Source organism: Micromys minutus (assembly GCF_963924665.1).
Source record: "Micromys minutus genome assembly, chromosome: 9".
Taxonomy (NCBI): Eukaryota; Metazoa; Chordata; class Mammalia; order Rodentia; family Muridae; genus Micromys; species Micromys minutus.
Window position 1 is genome coordinate 59,624,894 of NC_137978.1, and position 14,846 is coordinate 59,639,739.

At 35.4% G+C, this 14,846-nt stretch overlaps 1 pseudogene across 1 annotated transcript; it reads right to left on the minus strand.

Moving 5' to 3' along the window:
* Positions 1–13,724: 13,724 nt before the first annotated feature.
* On the minus strand, positions 13,725–14,476 carry LOC308424405 (large ribosomal subunit protein uL29m-like; annotated as a pseudogene). The gene has a single exon. The product of its transcript is annotated as a large ribosomal subunit protein uL29m-like (transcript).
* Between the last annotated feature and the right edge of the window lie 370 nt (positions 14,477–14,846).

The following is a 14,846-nucleotide window of genomic DNA, read 5'->3' on the forward strand; positions in this document are numbered from 1 at the left end:
CTTTTATCAGCAAAGGATTTGTTACAATCACTGCATTTGTAAGGTTTCTCTCCTGTATGAATTCTCTGATGAACACTAAGATGGTATTGCCGGCTAAAGCATTTTTTACATTCATTGCATTTGAAAGGTTTCTCTCCTGTATGAATTCTCTGATGAATTCTCAGACAGCTTTTCTCAGCAAAGGATTTGTTACAATCACTGCATTTGTAAGGTTTCTCTCCTGTATGAATTCTCTGATGAACACTAAGATGGTATTGCTGGTTAAAGCATTTTTTACATTCATTGCATTTGAAAGGTTTCTCTCCTGTATGAATTCTCTGATGAATATTAAGATGGGATTTTTTGACAAAGCATTTGTCACATTCACTGCATTTGTAAGGTTTCTCTCCTGTATGAATTCTCTGATGAATTCTCAGATAGCTTTTATTCACAAAAGATTTGTTACAATCACTGCATTTGTAAAGTTTCTCTCCTGTATGAATTCTCTGATGAATTCTCAGACAGCTTTTATCAGCAAAGTATTTGTTACAATCACTGCATTTGTAGGGTTTCTCTCCTGTATGAATTCTCTGATGAACACTAAGATGGTATTGCCGGCTAAAGCATTTTTTACATTCATTGCATTTGAAAGGTTTCTCTCCTGTATGAATTCTCTGATGAATTCTCAGATAGCTTTTATAAGCAAAGGATTTGTTACAATCACTGCATTTGTAAGGTTTCTCTCCTGTATGAATTCTCTGATGAATATTAAGATTAGATTTTTTGACAAAGCATTTGTCACATTCACTGCATTTGTAAGGTTTCTTTCCTGTATGAATTCTCTAATGAATTCTCAGATAGCTTTTATTAACAAAAGATTTGTTACAATCACTGCATTTGTAAAGTTTCTCTCCTATATGAATTCTCTGATGAATATTAAGATGGTATTTTCTGACAAAGCATTTGTCACATTCACTGCATTTGTAAGGTTTCTCTCCTGTATGACTTCTCTGATGAACACTAAGATGGTATTGCTGGCTAAAGCATTTTTTACATTCATTGCATTTGAAAGGTTTCTCTCCTGTATAAATTTTCTGATGAATATTAAGATGGGATTTTTTGACAAAGCATTTGTCACATTCACTGCATTTGTAAGGTTTCTCTCCTGTATGAATTCTCTGATGAATTCTCAGATAGCTTTTATCAGCAAAGGATTTGTTACAATCACTACATTTGTAAGGTTTCTCTCCCGTATGAATTCTCTGATGAATACTAAGATGGGATTGATAGCTAAAGCATTTTTTACATTCATTGCATTTGAAAGGTTTCTCTCCTGTATGAATTATGTGATGAGTATTAAAATGAGATTGTTGGCCAAAGCATTTGTCACATTCACTGCCTTTGGAAAGTTTCTGTTTTGGATAAAATCTTTGATGCACAGGAAGATTCCACATTTTGTTAAAATATATCTCACATTCATAGCATTTGTAAAGTTTTTCACCATTACTGTATTCTTTCAGAATAAATTCATCATTAGAGAAAAAACTGTTATCAAATTCTGTATTTCTGAGTTTTTTGTTTTCTAAGTGGACTCTTGAATTTACACTAGTGATTGTGCATTCATTTGAAATCTTTATACAGTCTTTATATTTACAAACTTCTCTGGTTTTCCTGGTTTTATGTCTTTTCAGGTTTGAAGAATGCAGAGAGGCATCTTTGTGACTGGTTTTATAAGGTGTTCTTTGGGTGGATTCTAATGTCATTTTGCTAATTTCATCCCATTTAGAAAACTGTTCTTGGATATTCACATGATCACAAAATTTATCTAAGACCTTCCCATATTTTCCAGATACAAGATAATGTTCTGAAAAAAAAGTGTAATTAAAAATGACAGATTAGTGCACTGAGGAAAAAGAGATTCAATAATGGATGTTTGCACAACGTTCAGGTAAACTACACATTCTTAAAACTTTATGTTCTCAAAAGCAGCTTTACTTTTTTATATTTATTATATGGATCCTCAGGAAAACCTTAACTTTGATCCCCATCAACTGAAAGAAATAATATACATTATAATAGTACCTTCAAAACTGTACCTTGCACAAATTATGAAAATAAGTGATGAATCAGTATTGAACATACACAAAGTAGATCTCAGAATAAGATATCTCTACTTTTTTTATTACATGTTGTTCCACAGTGGCACTGAATTGCTAGGATCAGCTAGAAATTCATAATCATAAATGAATCCTATGCATTTGCTTATTTCAGCATTCAAAAAGCTGAAGATAAACTACATGCTTTACCAGTACTAAAATCAGTGACCATGTATTAAAATTTAAATAAATAAGCAAAATTAAACTTTTCAAAAACAACAGATCTATATCCACTTAAAATCTTTTGAATTATAAAAAGTCGTAAGTAAAAAGTTTAATGCTATATTAAAATTAACGTGACCCAACTATTATGTGTCCAGAAGTTTATATAAACACAATGTAGAAAAATTCAATGAAAGACTCAGGAATTCCACAAGAAGTGCATTCTTACCTACAAACAGTAGATTGTTGTAAATCTCTGCCATCACATCCATGTACAATGTCCTCTGAGCAGAACTGAGACATTCCCATTCCTCTTGTGTGAAGTCCACAGCCACATCCTTGAAGGTTAAGGAACCCTGTGATGGAAAAACTACCTGTTGGTTACTGTACAAAATTGCTTTTGTATATTTATAAAATGTGCCAAAGAATAGTATATACTTTGTAATATCTATTAGGATAGGAAAATATAGAAAGACAAATAATTTCTCAGAGTTACATGGATAAGTGTCTAACGTTATGTATTGCTGTCTTCTATAGACAATCTATAGAATGAATTATTATAATGCTCTCATTTATCAAGGCTCTCACTATTACAAATTTTCTATGAATTTCTGAGATATTACCAGCAAATGAAAAATTGCCACCATAACTATATTTGATTTTTTTTTCTTTTTTTCCATACTTTGGATTGTGTAATATCTTTAAAAGTATGCTATTATGAAATTTATTTGCCTACAACCTCATGGTTCTATACAATGGATTGTTATACCGAGTTCTTTAAAATTTAACACTCTTAGGTGAATACTTTTTAGCAGCAGGAATAAACATCACCTATGCATAATTTCAGAGAAATGCTACCAACATTCATTATACAGCAAAAGACACTAACTCTAACAAAATACACTTACTAAAATCATAATTATCACCTTCTACTTACATCTATGAGAATGAATGGTATAATCATCTCAAAAGCTGTAATCCTTTATAAAATGTAACATGCACGTTTGATTTCTGAATACAGTAATGTACCTGTATGTAGTAGTATGATTTGATATCAAACAGAATCCTAGTGTCACATCATAGATGATCAAGTTTTGATCAGGAAAAAATATGCCATCAATTCTACATTGTCTAACTCACTCATATATGGTTAATACCTCAACCATGTAATCAGCTGGGCCTCATAAGACATTATTATATCGTATGTATTTGACATTCTGGGGTCTAGGAAAATGGTAGATCCTTTCCAAAAAAGAAGTAAAATATCAATTGTAGAATTAATAGATGGACCAAATGTTAGAGTTTTTCTTAAAATAGAAAAAGAGTGCAATGTCAGAACATACATTAAACATTCCAAGTAACATATAAACACAAATATGTAGAAAAATTATGTTATTTCAATATATTCACACCAAAGAAGTAAAAAAAAAGTCACTATTAAAGAGAATTAAATTATTTAAGGTTCTATAAAAGCTGGCACCAGCAATACATACATACATAAAACAAAAATTTTATAAGTAACATAATCATTCACAAAAGAATCCTTAGATATGTATTTTAAATGAAGGGCATATGATTATACATTTCAATGAAGCAAAATCAGTTTTTTGATTAAATCTCTTATTAATTGTATGATAATTTTGCCATTTCTTCATAAATATAAAATTTATTATTCCTCATGATATTGACATAACTGAAAATTTCAATGTTTTAATTTTAGCTTTATTATCTTTTCTTTTTTATACGAAAAGATTTGAGGATGAGATGGTCATGTGAACAAATAAGTATTATACACAATTTTTCTGTTTTTCAAGAATTATACTATTCAGGGTATATAGTATTTTTATTAGAAACTGGAATCAAATCAACCTGGGGCAGGAAAAAATTAGTTTAAGACATTTGCTGTGACTTCAATCTCAAGGGTTTGGTGCTCAGCTCAGGAAGCTAGGAGCATAATGTACAGTGTACAGAAAAACCTGCAAATGAACACTTACATACTAAATTATAAAACAATATTCTAAAGAATAATAACAACAATGACAAAAACATGGACACAATCCTTTAGTTTTCTTTCCAATGTACAACATTTTAGAAAAAAGGAAAAAGCAGATGAATCGCACTTTCTTCTAAAGACAAGAAGAAAACAAAATGGGAAAGAAAACTTTCCTAGCCAAAAATACCACAAAACAATCTGGTGTAGCCATTCTAATATCAAAGAAAATTGACTTTCAACCAAAAGTTATTAAAATAGAAATAAAAAAAGAAATCAAAACCTTTTTAGAATTTAATGAAAATGAAAGTACAACATACCCAAACCCAACATACCCAAATTTAATGAAATGAAAGCAGTACTAAGAGGAATACTCATAGTTCTGAGTGCCTCCAAAATGAAAGTGGAGAGAGCATACACTAGTACTTGATAGCATGGCTGAAAGTTCTAGAACAAAAAGAATTACATATTCACAAGAGGAATAGACTGCAGAAAATAATCAAACACAGAGTAAAAATAAACCAAGTAAAAACCAAAAGAACCATTAAAAAAAAAAATCAAAAAAAACGGAAATTGGTTCTTGGAGAAAATCAACAAGATCCATAAACCCTTAGCCAGACTAACTAAAGGGCACAAAGAGAGTATCCAAAATAACAAAATCAGAAATGAAAGGGGAGAAATAACAACAGAAAGTGAGGAAATTCAAGAAATCATCAGATTCCACTACAAAAGCCTATATTCAACAAAACTGAAAAATGGAGGAAATGGACAAATTATTAGACAGATTCCAGATACCAACATTAAATCAGGATGGGATAAACCATCTAAACTATGCCACAACAGCTAAAGAAATAGAAACATCCTCCCAAATAAAAAAAGGGCAGCACCAGAAGGGTTCAGTGTAGAATTCTATCAGACTTCATAGAAGAATGAATACCAATACTCTCCAAACTATTCCAGAAAATAGAAACAGAGAAAATAATACCTGTCTAATTCTTCAAAGCCACAATTACTCTCATTCCCAAAACCACACAAAGACCCTAAAAATGAGAAGTTTAACCAATCTCACTCATGAACATTGATGCACAAATACTCCCTAAAATTCTTGCAAACCAAATCCAAGAATACATCAAAACAATCATTCACCATTATCAATTAGGATTCAACCCTGGGATGCATGGACGGTTCAACATACAGAAATACATCAACATAATTCAACATATAAAAATATCAAGGAAAAAAATCATGATCATCAAATAGACGCTGTAAAAGCATTTGACAAAATTCAGCACCTTCATTTTAAAAGTCTTGGAAAGAGCAGCAATCTAAGGCTCATACTAGACATAGTAAAAGCAATATACAGCAAACCAGTAGCCAACATCAAACTAAACAATAAGAAACTTGAAGCAATACCACTACTATCAGGGACCAGACAAGGCTGCCTACTCTTTTGCTACCTAATCAATATAGTACTGGAAGTCCTGGCCAGAGCAATTACACAACAAAAGAAAGTCAAAGAAAGACAAATTGGAAAGGAAGAAGTCAAACTATCACTATTTACCGATAACATGATAATATACTTATCCTGAGTGAGGTAACCCAGTCAGAAAAGAACAGACATAATAAAAAAAAATACACTGATAATTGGATACTAGCCCCAGAAAGCTATGAATACTCAAGAAACAACTCACAGATTTTATGAAGCTCAAAAAAGAGGAAGGCCTCAGTCCTTCTTTGAAAAGAAAAAAGAAAAAGAATGTGTATTCATCATATGTTGTTATGTAACAAATTTTGTACATTATACTAATATTTTATAAATTAAATAAATTAACAAAGCTAATGACAAAAAATAAATTGGCCATCCATAAAGATTTTGAGCATCATTTACAACAGATCCTCTTTGAGACTTGCAAGTCTTCAGTCCTTGAAAGTTGTATGTCCACACAGTGGAAAGTCCAGTGAAAATATAATGGTGTTATATATGTGAGAGACCTAAACCTTACATTTTCATCATATCACAAGAAAATGAAGATCATAGAAAATAAGCCTTAGGCTGCAGAGATAGCTCAGTGGTTAAAAGCACTGACTCCTTTTCCAGAGGTCCTGAATTCAAATAACAGCAACCACAGGAGGACTCTCAACCATCTTGAATGAGATCCCATGCCCTCTTCTGGTGTGTCCCAAGACAGTTACAGAGTACTTACATATAATTAATAAATGAATGCTTTTTTAAAAAGCCCTTGAGATAACTTTACTAATTATAGTTAATAAAACTATTGAATGCTTTGAAGACAAAGAGATTTTTTTTCAAACAAAAGGGAACAGCACACTGACCTGTTGAGTTTTTACAAGCCTCACACTCATTCTTTTTGATGTTCTTCTCCCAGATTCAAAGATTGGCAGTCTTCTAAATTTCAAAGCAGGGTCTGCGCAGTACAAAGATTAAATTAATAAAGCTTGATTATGGAGTATGCTAAACCACAAAAAATGACATTAATAAAAGAATATGAGGAAACTTGTTAACACTTCTGTAGATATGAAAGCATGGAATCAAATATTTAGCGTGGTAAGGATTATGAGTATAATCTGTCAGCAGGCACCAGGAATTTAAACAGAGCTCATGATTACCTTCTGTTAAACATAATTATTCAGGGTTATTACTGTGAACTTCTCTCCCTGGACATAGAGAAAAGACAAATGACTAGTGGCTACCATGCATGATGCCTGGAATTGAATGGTGACTCATTGGCCATCAAACGAGAATACATTATCTGACCCTTTGACGAGATTCCACTTCATTCTACAAGGTAGATACGGTGTATTGACTTTCCATGTCTGTCCTGTTGTCTTGGAGTACAATGACTCTATGTGCCAATTATCATGTTATTTGAAAAATAATATGTTGTCAAAAGAATTAGTTACAGCAATTTTCATCATCATCTAAGGAGGTTTACAGCCTATCGTATTTCTAAATAAGTCTCCTATCAACATGGCCTTGATTTCTAACTGGCATGCAGATACGGATGCTTTCACCTTAACCCCTTAACATCCACATGAATGCATTAATATGTATAATATTACAATTATAGATTTAATGTCTTTAAATGGAATTTACTGTAAGCCAGTTGTACTCCACATTTCTAATGGTGTGGTATACTCTTATTACAGTTCCAGGAACTGGTAAGTTGGCACATCTATATGTTTCAGACCCACACACAGATTGATAACAGGAGTGGTGTATAACTTCCCAAGAATATAAAAAAAATATGTGTTTTATGATGGTCGGCTTTTACAAACCCTGAGGAAGTGTCAACTGACCAAAAAGACATCACAACTCAAGGGTTGAGAACAAAACTTCTAGGCAATGTGAGAACAAAATCAAGAAGAAGAATGGTAGAAAGTCACTTACAGCTGCTAGGTGTAATATTAATACACGAGTATAGATTCCCTCGTAATATCAAATCTGCTAAAATACTATCACTGTTATAATACTTTCCTGAACATGTATATATCTGCATCTTGGTAGTTTTTCCAGACATATATCAAGTTCCAAACCCATACTAAATATGAATATAGTGAGATTCTTCTAGCCTTGGTGTTATGGATTTCCTCTCTGGCAATAACTGTTATAAGTTCACATGAAAGAATGCCTGATATGGGTTTCCTGGCATACCAATACATGTACATGCACATATATGCACACACATACATATACATACATAAGTTTATGCATAAATAAAACTTAAAAATTGACTCTAAATGTTTAGAAACTATAACTACAGAAAGTCAAGACCACAGCATCAGCAAATATTCAGCCCTATTTGTTTATGACTTTGACTTTATATTTTTCTCTCAGCTATTTATTTTGGCATTTATTAGGTAAATGAATGTTCTCTTGCGATGCCCCTGCCTCAGTAGTTTAGATTGACACTGGGAACTAGCAGATGATAAAGTACTTGAGAAAGTCGTACGAAATAATGAGAATTAATGAGGAAAATAAGGATTTTCTGGGAACAGGTGAACAAGTAAACTTTCAATGATATAACACTAGGCGAGGCAATAAGCAAGTGCTGACACCCAGGCCCTCAGTGCTTCTTCTAAGATTCTATGAGGACTAAAGTATCCAAAACTGAGTTCCCAAATTTCTTTAGAAAATCTCACAATAATTTTTCACAGAGAACTGAGCAGAATACAGAAAAAAGACATGATATACTCTTATCAAATCTGTATTCAAAAGCAATAACCATAAAAATAATCACAAAGAAAATAATAGAAGTCCAGGTCCACCAGTGCACATTGAAAAGTTTATCTCTAATGGATGCAAAGAGTGAACTCCACTTGATTTCATACAAGAGATGAATGACTGCTTCAACAAGAACAAACCAAAGGACTCAAGGCAGAAACTACATACAGTCACTAACAGTAGTATCACAACCATGTTAGCATGTCTTCGAAAAGCCTGAAGCAACATATCACAGTGGATCACTAAGACACTTCTAAGGAATGTTTGAAGAGAAAGTCTAACAAAGATAATAACCAAATCCTAAACTTAACTGTATGAAAATTGAAGAGTGCTGTCATCGTTCTACTGTTTTCAGAAGAGAGACAAGCTTGTGCAAAGCCTCCACACTAACTTACCACAGTGCAGAAGGGCTAACATAGAGCAAGTAAGACTTAGAACATATTCTGTGTTCAAATGAGGATACGAGGAAGGCACGTTTTCCCAAACTACAAAAAACATATTTCTTTAACTCAAGAACTACAAACATCCCAAGAGAATACTCCAATCTGATAATGAACTTAATAAGCTCTAGAAAAATACTAGAAAATACCACTGGGTTTTATATATTCCTAAAGAATAATCTGAGAAGTCAGAAGAATGCTCAGTGTCTAAGAGGATCTGAAATATGTTTGTGTAGATTACAAACTTGCTCTGTAGGATGCTGGTTGTAAGGAGTCTTCAATGGTTCTCTCTAGATGCTGACCCCTTGTGCTGAAACATCAAAATGTGTCGCAATGTACGTTCTGTCTACACCATAGCATGGGGATGCTTTCCGCCTAAGTCAGCCAATCATGGATAGTAAAGGGAAACTGCCAATTCAGAGAGTGCTGAGTAAATATCCAAGAGACAGGGAAGGGAAGGCTGTAAAAGATGGAGGAAGTGGAGTTATGGAATCCCACACTGTTACGGACCAGGCACATGGAATTATGAATATATGAAATCATGGCTGCTCATCCAAACCTGCTTCAGAATATACATGATTCACAAGGATAGGATGAAATCAGGAATAACAAGGGATGGAATAGAGAACGAAGAGGGGGTGAATATCCATGTCCTTTCGGACAGATCATGTGCAAAAGCCATTGGTCTAAAAATGTAAACAGTAGGAGATTTAGATAACATAGATTAAATTAAACTCTAGGAGCTTTGGAAAGTCCCTGGCAGAAAAAACAAAAACAAAAACAAAAAAAAAAAACAAAACAAACAAAAAAAAAAAAAAAAAACAAAGCGAGATAATGATATCATTCTACCATAATCTTTCTCTGTAAATATATTATTATATTATAAATGAAAAAAATAAAGATAATACCTAGTATGTGATAGGAAATTAACTGACAAAAGAAATTTTTATATAATAAAAATTAGAGAAAATATGCAATACAATTAGTGGATAACAGAAGGTTTTTTAGTTCAAGCTGAGGTCAGGACTACAGGAAATAAAATAAGAGACTGCACTGGGAATCTGGCTAAAATCCAGTGAGGAAGGTCACAGGCCCTAGGAGGAAATCCAATGCTGACAATTGCTTCATGTGTAAATGGTCCTTTTCTCCCCAATAGCCAGATGCTGCTGTACTATGAGATAAAGAAACTGTATTTCAAGGGGCAACAGTCATTTCACAGTCTCAAAAGTAATCAAATATTAACACCAACTGACTTCACTGCCTACCATGGGAAATCCGAATCATGACATATAATACTATTCTCAGTAATATTTTCCAGAAACATGTATGAAGTAGAATCTGGCACAATAAAGTTCATGTCCTCTTTCTACTGACAGGTGGGCCACACCCATGCCCTGCTCAATCCCTCAAACATTCCTGGATTCTTTGTTAAAGTCTTATTGTCCTTTACCATCCAGGGCTATTAGATTTGATTTACAACTATGCCAATTCATTTTACCCTATGAGACCAGAGAGTCAGTAACACAGTAAACACAGAGTCCTTTTTCAAACAACAAGAAGGAGGAGCAAGGAAGACTGCAAGAAAAAATATTGTGACCCACAGAATCCAGACTTGAAACTTCTCTAACAACTTGTCTCTGAAAAAAGTTCTTAGTGCACGATCTGAGAATTCCAACACCTGCAAGAAGTCCACATTGCAGAACTAAACAATTCATGAATGTGCATGGGAATAGTGCTTTTCATGAGCCAAGGAGCCACTTATTCTTATGTAAGTGAGAAATCATTATTATTCAAACGATGCTGTCTAATTAATGTCTTAATTTCTACCTAAAAAAATATCTGGTCCTGATCTCCTCTCACAGCAGGCTGGGTTGAACCTTGGAAGGATTCAAAGAAATTCAGGAGGAATGGCTACCTGCGGTGCCTATTAACATATCACTGCAGACACTGCCTGCTAGGCACTTTCTTAACTCCAGGTTCTCTCTTGGCCAGCCTCTCCATCCTCAAGCCCCTAAGCCCCAAATACCCACCCCACCCCCAATTTCATGGCCTGGTTAAGTCTGGACCCAACCAGATAACTCCACTTTTACCTCAGACTGAAGTGCCAAAAATTAGTCGCACCACCAGCCCAAGAACCAGGTATCTTCTTGCAATGCTGCAGGTTGCATGTCTTAGAAAAATAATAAAACTCCATTAGAAACTACAATGGGCTATACTGTAGCCAGCAGCATGTGACCAGAGTAAATCTCTGGGTCACTATATATTTAATACACCTTGCCAACATGCTGGAATTGGTTTTAATCTGGCGACACCCAGGGACAACAGAATCTGCCATATATCCGTACTACATTTTTCATTCATACCTAAAGTGTAACATTAATAACTAAGCCCATGAAGACACATTTCCAAACGCTGTATACAACAAAGGCTGCATATACCTCAGTGTAAAATTAATGGACACTACAACTATACTGAATTAATGTTAATATTACAGTCATATGATGGTGCTTTATAACGAATACTTTCAATCAAACCTGCAGTGGTCTCTCATATGATTCATATACAGAGCTCTCTCCGGATGCCTTTTCAGTCCCCTGGAGAAATGGAAATGAAATGGCAAACAGAGAAACAGGAGAGTTAAGAAAGCATGAATTAATTTGAATACAAGGAGCTTTGTTAAAGCTTTTAGAAATAGAACCCTGGTGCACAAACAACAGCTATGACCAAGAATCTATGAGGTTATTTTAGGAAAATATTCTCGCAATCACATAAAATTAATGAAAACATCGCCATAAACACAATTCACAAGACCTCAAACTTCCCAACAATGCTATAACATTAACAACAGAACTGTGAGAGTGGCTGCAGGAAATGCACCCCTGTGCCACAGCCCTGCTCTGCTCCTGCCCCTTTCCCAGCCCAGCAGCTCCTCTGACCTGGCGGGTTACAGGTCCAACTGCTGAATGTCCTAGGAGGCCAGCACAGCAACTAGAGCTTCAGGAAGTTTTTGGGTACCACAGACACTGAAAACTGGTCTCCCACCATGACTTCCTGACCACGAGACTGCACAGAGGCGTGGAGAAACAGGGAATGGTGGAACTTCCTGTCACTTAGGTCTCTTCCTCCAAAGATCTCCTTTTGGACCCGCCCATTATTCAACAGCTTCCTGTTACATAATTCTTCAAAGCCCACCTACTTCCAGACATTCCGATTAATTAGATTTCCAAATCTTCATAGCTATTTTTGTTGGCTTGAATTTTTGCTTGATTGTTCCCTTGTTTGTTTCTTTGTTATTGTTTTGTTTTTTCTTAAACTCATCTGATCAGGCAGATGTGCCCCTCCCCATGAAGAACCACTCCTCCAACTGTGTTGCCTGCTGCCTTCCACACAACTGCAGCTGTCAGGATGCTCAGGACCTGCTCTGCACAGCTTCCACACAAGATGCTGCCAGTCTAGACCAGAACTGGATGTAATAGGAATCTGTGTCTGGGTTCTGAAGCCTTCAGATACAAGAGAAGCTGCCTAACTTCTCACATTCTGAATCTAGAAGGCTGGGTAAAGATACATAAAAGACAGCAATCCCTCTGATTTCTGATGCTCAGAACAAACACCCAAAACAAATTGAAACTAAGATAGAAGGTCCTCCATCTTACAGGGTACCTTTCACCAGATGTGGATTGTCAAACAGGAATATGAAGAAGGAGGGAAGCAGTGTGTAGCAAGAAAATGCCCTTGAGGGCTCCACCTTGCCTGCCATCACCTCACATCTGTAGCTTTAGTACACCCAGGAAAAGTACACCAACTTTTGTAGAATGTTTATACATGTTTACATATTTCAATTTCCACTTAAAATTTTAAGGCTTAAAGTGGCTCTATAGATAAAATGAGTTTGTGCTTTCCTTGAAATGGACTTATTCTTATTATAGGCATTTTATAATTTTATACAAATGTCTATTGTCTCCAAATATTTTGCTTTCAGTAAGTACTTTCCAGCTCTCCGGTGGGTTGGTGGAATTTCTTTTTAGTGACTAGTAAAAGTTACTGCCTATGCTTTTTACGTTAGGCCTACAAAACTAAATAAATCACTACTGTCCTGGAAGGGTTTGGATTTGTCTGTTGTGACTTGCCGCAGTCAGTCCTACTTTTCCAGTTACAAATTGCTTTTCCAGGAAAAACAATCACCATTTTACTACCAGTATCCACATTCCTTTCATGCTGACAAAACCAGGCGTGGGTATGTCACCTGCACCACACCAGCTAGTGCCTGGCATCTGCACCAGAGGAGGGCATTGGTTCCCCATGACCTGGAGTTACAGATGGTTATGAACTTCTGTTTTTGTGCTGGTTTCTCTGGAAGAGCAACAAGTACTCTTAAACACTGAGCCTTCCCTTCAGCACCCTCACCCTCCCCCTCCCCCACCCCCACTTTAACACTACTGGTGAGAACAGAGCATTTCGAAGTTGACTTTGCTGTTAGCATTGCTCTAGCAACCAGCATTACATCATTACATTTATAAACAGATATCTGGTGACATAAAGCTGCTTAGATGTCAGAACCTGCTCATTGAGAACTGAACCTGAACTCTGCTTGGTTTTTGTAGAAGGACCACTATTTGTGAAGCTAATGAAGATGCCCTGTTATCTAGAATAAATGATGTCACTTGAAAAGAACATTTCTTTATAAGCTTCTTAACAGATAGTCACATCAGAACACAGGCTTTAAGAACAATGGAACTGAACTTCTGGGCCTCATCTTAGACAGTACTTGATTTCCGGTCTTGAGAGACATGTGGGAATTTTTCCTGGAGAATTTTTCTTTCTTTTCCTGTAAATTTCTCTTTCTTGCTTCAGTGTGGGCATGTTTCTCAATTCTCAGTCTGACAAAGTGATCCACGTAAGGTATTGTAAAGTACTACCTCCTGCTGTATCTCTTATTTAGGTACCAGGGTATAGGCCATGGCTTCAGTTTATGCCAGATGACTCTTCCAAATATGTCCCTTCTCCAAGCACCAGGAATTTGTTTTTCTTGATCAGTCTGAAGAAGTCTTAAAGCATCTTCCCTCTCATGGACAACTTTATGTAAGGCATCCATGGAGTCAACAACCTTTTCTAACTGCTCTGGACTTGGCATTGGCAATCTCTGTCACTTGGCCTCCTGCTCTAGAGTTAGAAGCATGCTTCTTTCCTTCAGAAGGACACACCAAAGCTTATGTAAGTCTTTGTTACTTTTGTTCCTCTGCTGCTGGCTGGTCTATGATGCTCCAGATTTGACTTTTTCTTCTCCCCAGTTCTTTGGGTCATCAAAACATTCTTCTAGTCCTTTCCTCAGCATGGGGGTTTGAAATAGTTTACATTGGAGAAAGGATGTAACATGTGGTGTGTTCTTATGCAGCAAACTAAGAGAAGGCCCAGAGTGAGCAGGGGCCTTGGGATTTACTAGGGAACAAGCAGCCTTCAGGAATGCTGAGGCTTTTCTACAAATACCCACTAGACTGGTCGCAGTCATGTTTCTAAAGTAGACCCACTGGGCCTGGGACCAAAGTTTTTAAACCATGGAAATGAACTCAAAGAGGACAAAAACAAAATTATTTGCAGGCAACAAAAATTAGCAAATGCCTGAAGAAAATGAGGGCAAGTTAGGATATAAAAATTGAGTTTACTAGGTGGTTAGAAACAAAAAAAAAAAGTGAAAAGAAAATGCAGTAAGGCAAATGATAATGATTCATAGAGAAGCTGTGGGAGACACATTATAAAACTTGAAGAAAAGTTACAGGAGCTACATTACTCAGTCATAGAAAATGAATTAAAATGATGGTAGGTTAAGGCACAATATTATTTACTACAGGAAAGGTTAGGTGAAAAAGAGAGAGGGAGAT